We start from the raw sequence: 5,477 nt of genomic DNA, 5'->3' as shown, positions 1-5,477 counted from the left end.
GAGTCATTGTTTAAAATTATTTTTTAAGATAATTAAAACCCTTGCCTCTCAGAGAAGCAACAATGATGCAAGGACATTTTAATCAGAGATAAGGATAAAGGGAGTCTAATAAATGTAAAACCTAACCAATGGGCACAGTTAATTCTTGGGTCAAATGTTCTACTTCGTAGAGAGAAATTTGACATTTTTCTGTGCCTGGGAGCACATCCTGCTCTCCTCTGATTTGGGAGATGGTCTCATCACGATTACTGGCTGTGGCGATCCTGCCAAGTAATGAGGGCACCTCATATTCCTGAAACCACGGACCTTCCCGCTATAATGACACAGTTCCCCGCACCAGCTCCCTCCATCAGGTGGTTTCAACAAACATTTTTATCACTTCTATGCTAACTGCTGAGAATGCAAAAAAAAAAAATTGTGATTCGCACCCTCAGAAGTACACAGAGCAAGCTGTGTAGTGGGGAAGGAGCTAGTCGGTGTGGCGTGGTGAGTACTGGGCGGAGCGCAGGAACACTCTGCAGGGCCCACGGAATGTTAACATTCCGGATTTGTAGTTTTGCCTCCACATCTTGAACTCACCTCTAAAAAGTTTGCACGCTGGGAGTCTTGGACAGTATCCCTCCGAGAGTCAAGGGATCTCCTCTATGTGACCTAGGACAGGATTCGTGGCTTACTTTCCTCCATGCAGAGAGCTGGTCTCTGTACCACCTATAAACAGTTCGTGATCTCTCCGCTGATTTGTGGTGCCACTAATTATATATCCCTTTCCCGTTTTCCAAGTTTTCTGTTTTGAAACACTGTCTACTTGCCTATTCCCACACCAGTGTTCATCGCAGAGGCTTTTAGCATATCTAAATACTGCATAGGATAATCCACCGCTCCTTCGGCCTTCTTTTTCAGAGTTGATTTAGCTATGTCTGGACCTTTAGTTTTCCATATTCATTTAAAAATAAGTCTGTTGCCTTTGTTAAAAAAAAAAAATCCTTCTAGGATTTTGATTGGTATTGCAGTAAATTTACATAAAATTTTAGAGATAACTGACTTCTTTGCATTGTCAAGTCAGCGTGCAGTCTTAGGTCGTGTAAATTCCGTGTGTTAAAACAGAATAACGGTCCCTCAAGGATGTCCACATCCCAATCCCCACAGTCCGTGACTAAGTTACCTTACATGACAAAAGGGACTTTGCTGATGTGATTAAGTTAAGGATCTAGAAGTGGGGAGATTATCCAGAATTATCCAGTTGGACCCAAAGTAATTCCAAGGGTCTTTATAAAAGGGAGGCAGGAGTGTCAGAAACAGAGATGTGAAAACTGCGTCAGACATCAGAGTGATGCAGGGCCATGAGCCATGGAATGCGGACACCCTCAAGAACCTGGAAAAGGCAAGAAAAGGCATTCTCTGCTAGAGCCTCCAGAAGGAATGCAGCCCCGCGGACCCATTTTGAACGCCTGACCTCCAAAGCTGAGATAGAAATTTGTGGTGCTTTAAGTCTCTAAGATTGTGGTGCTTTGTTAACAGGAGCAATAAGAAACTAATACAGCCACCCTGACCATAAGTATAGAATAATGCCCCATTTATTTAGGTCTTGTTTGATACCATTCCTTGCTAATAGACACCTGATAGGTTCGAGGTATTGGATGGGCATGTTCTTCAGGGAAGGGTAGGACACCTTCTCAGCCCTATGGGTTGGATTTGATTAACTTAGGACAATGTTTTACATTTAATTCCTGTTGTCAATGATGATTTTTAAAATGGGCGTGCAGTTCGTTCTGGCAATGGAATCTGAGATTTTCCTTATTTTTATGAAGGGCTTGAGAAAAGAATGTATTTTCTTTTTCCCTTTTGGTCTTTGAGTATTGTTTGGGATGCAGTGCCTGGAGATACTGCAATCATCCTCTTTACACAAAGTGAAAATCCTAAGAACAAAAGCAAAACCACAGAGGAGTACAGAGTGACCCAGTGGAGAGAACCTGGATCAGTAGTGAAGTCATTGAGGGTGGAATTCACCACCCTGTCTCTGCACTACCTCTGGAATTCTCTTTACGTTAGATAATACATTTCCCTTATGGTTTAAGCCAGTTGAATCGAATTTCTTTTTTTTAATTGTAGTCCCAAACATTCTAATTAATGTATTAAATAAGCATAAAGAAAATAAAAATTATTCTAATAGCCAGAGAGAATTACAATGATCATTTTAGTGTATTACATTTAGTTTCAGTATTTAGCTTCTTTCTACAAATATTTTTAGAAAAATAGAAACCTTTTAGTGTTTGTGTGCGTGTATATGTTGTTTACTATTTGATTTCAGTGAGTTTTCTGTTGCATTATTAAGCATCCTTTGAAAGATGATTTAATGATTTATATTTATATTGACATACCACAATTTATTTAGCCATTCTGCTATTTTTGACATTTGTTTATACTAATTTGAAATTATTATTTGTTTGATGAACAACTTAGTACATAAATTACATAAATATTCGCAACAACAACAACAAAAAGCTTGTATGACTCTCCATTTACAACCAACACTCTCGGGTAACCCACATGCCAAGAGTGTAGATAAATCTAGAGTCTTATTGCTCTTGGGAACAATATGTATTGCACACATTCAAGACAGTAGTACTTTTGGAGTCAGTAATTCCACTGCTAGGATTTCATACTGAGAAGTAATCAGATGTTCACAGATACATATACAAGAGTATTTATTGCAATATTATTTATAAAATCAGAAATTACATGCCCACAGTAGGAGGCTGGTTACATAAATTATGATATATCCACACAAAACAGTATTAAAATGTTTCAGAGGAATATTTAATGACATGGGAAGAGCCTCACAACATATTATTAAGTGAAAAAGCAAATTATAAAATGGTATGAATATAGCCATGCTGCCTATTTATAGCGATTCCAAGCTAGTATTTTTAAAGTATATATTTGCATTTTAAAAGAGATTTTAAAGATACCAAATATTAGGTGGTCATGCTTAGGTATTGGGAAGGCAGGTCATTCTATATATTCTATGTAATTACCTAATTTTTCATGATAAACACTTACTGTTTTTATAATCAAGAAAAGAAAGGTTGCAGGTAAATACCAATGCATTTGCCGTGTGCAGTGGGGGCCCTGCCACCCTCCCTCAGCTGGGTGTCAGCTGCACCTCCCTGACATTTTCTTCCCACCCAAACCTACCCCTCCATGGGCTCCGGGTCCCTGCTGCCCCCATCTCTGTCCTGTCACGAACACCTCTTTGCTCTGTCTTCACCCTCCCCTCCTGCCTTCCTTAGGCCTCTCAGCATCTGGGGCTCTGCTTCCCTCACCCTCTGGCCCCTCTGCCTACTTCCCTGCTCCCTCCTCCTCCCTGTCCACAGCCCTACGCAGGCAGGCAGCGACTTCCAGAGGGCACCATGGCCAAGGTCACAGGTGACCTTCCAGTTTCCAACCCCTGAGGACACTCAAGCCCATTGTACCTACTCTTGCAGTGGCCACTGCTGACCTCCTGGCAGCTGTCCCACCCCAGTCCCTGTGCCCTGGCCCTCCCCATCTCACCCCTTCTCCTCCCAAAATGCTATGTTCTGGAGGCCCCATCCAAGGCCCTCGTCCCATCCTGCCTGTTCTCTGGTTTCCTCTACACACATGACACCCAAATCTAGCCCAGATGTGTCCCCGCAGCACCCAGTTCAGCATTTCCTGGATCAATACGGCTGTCTTCTGAGCACCCTGCTTCAGGGCATGGCATAAATAGCCCCAGACAGGCCCTCGGGCTCTGCCCGAGCCATCTCTTTCCCTCCCAGTCAGGGACGCCTCCTAAAGGTTCTCCCTGGCCCCCTCCACCCTCCACGATTATGGACAGAATATCTTTTTAGCAGGGAATGACATTTCTTTGACTCCCCACTTCCCTTGGGAATCAAGTCTAAATCCCTGGCCTGGCCTACAGCGTCCTTCTCAGTGGACCCACACCCAGGGGTCAGAGCTCCCCAGGACACCCTGCCCCTCCACACTACTGTCTTATAGGTGGGGTGGAGACAGGTCATCTGTGTCTTGTGCCTTAAATCTTTCTGTAACAATGCAGCGTAAATATATACGCTGTATACACACACACACACCTTTTTATCCTCTTCCCCTTGCTCATAGTGTTAAACCTCTGCTGGAAAACTTTCCCTCCTCTGGCCCCTGGCAAACTCCATCTCAGAGTTCAGGGCTGAGTGCCCACCTTGGGAAGCCTTCCCTGCCCCTCAGGGTGGCTAAGTGTCTCCTTGTCTTTACTGTTGGGTTGAACCATATGAAATTGACATTCAAGAACAGCCATTTTGCAGGGCCCAACCCTAGACAGGCACATGCTTGTCATCATGTGTCCCCCACCAAGCCTTGCCGGAGTAGGTAGCTAATGGCTCCTGTTGAAGGGGGAGCAAATGCCCCCTTGCCATATGCACAACTGGAGAGCCTTCCTTGGGGACTGTCGTCAAGGCTGCCCTGAGGAGCCTGCCCAAATCCCTCCCTGCCGCTGCCGTGAGTTGCCCAGGCCTCTGTCTCTCACTCTTGGCCCCAGTGCTTGTCTGCTGGATGAACGAGTCTCCACCGGCTCGGGTGCCACGTTGGGCCATGCAGAGGCCTCGTTCTGCATGCATCATTTAGGCAGCGTTTTAAGAAAATATACTCTTCCCAGGTCTAGTTCTTGCCCAGCTCTTGCCATGCTAACATGACAACACATTGTCTTCTCTGACTGGATTCATCCCTTCATTCATCTGCTTCATCCTTGGAGAAAACCAGATGTGTGCCTTATGTTGTTTGGTTGAAATGTCATGGTCCTATGACACCCAAAGCCATATGACAGAAGTGTGTGTTAGAAACATACTAAGCCTTGTGTCACTGTGAATTCACAAAGATGAAGTAAGGCTACTACTTCACAGGGTCAGCCTCTCAGTTTCCGCCAATACCCTTTAAAAAGATTATTTAATTTATTTTAATTCCTGTTGTCAATGATGATTTTTAAAATGGGCGTGCAGTTCGTTCTGGCCATGGAATCTGAGATTTTCCTTATTTTTATGAAGGGCTTGAGAAAAGAATGTATTTTCTTTTTCCCTTTTGGTCTTTGAGTATTGTTTGGGATGCAGTGCTTGGAGATACTGCAATCATCCTCTTTACACAAAGTGAAAATCCTAAGAACAAAAGCAAAACCACAGAGGAGTACAGAGTGACCCAGTGGAGAGAACCTGGATCAGTAGTGAAGTCATTGAGGGTGGAATTCACCACCCTGTCTCTGCACTACCTCTGGAATTCTCTTTACGTTAGATAATACATTTCCCTTATGGTTTAAGCCAGTTGAATCGAATTTCTTTTTTTTAATTGTAGTCCCAAACATTCTAATTAATGTATTAAATAAGCATAAAGAAAATAAAAATTATTCTAATAGCCAGAGAGAATTACAATGATCATTTTAGTGTATTACATTTAGTTTCAGTATTTAGCTTCTT

General features: G+C 43.1%; 1 protein-coding gene across 1 annotated transcript in view; it reads left to right on the top strand.

Moving 5' to 3' along the window:
- Positions 1–5,477, top strand: part of ARMC9 (armadillo repeat containing 9) — a 161,880-nt gene that overhangs the window by 143,615 nt on the left and 12,788 nt on the right. The window lies entirely within an intron of this gene.

This window comes from Propithecus coquereli, unplaced genomic scaffold (genome assembly GCF_000956105.1).
Source record: "Propithecus coquereli isolate 6110/MARCELLA unplaced genomic scaffold, Pcoq_1.0 Scaffold383, whole genome shotgun sequence".
Taxonomy (NCBI): Eukaryota; Metazoa; Chordata; class Mammalia; order Primates; family Indriidae; genus Propithecus; species Propithecus coquereli.
The sequence above is the reverse complement of the archived record's forward strand: the minus strand, read 5'-3'. Positions and strand labels throughout refer to the sequence as shown.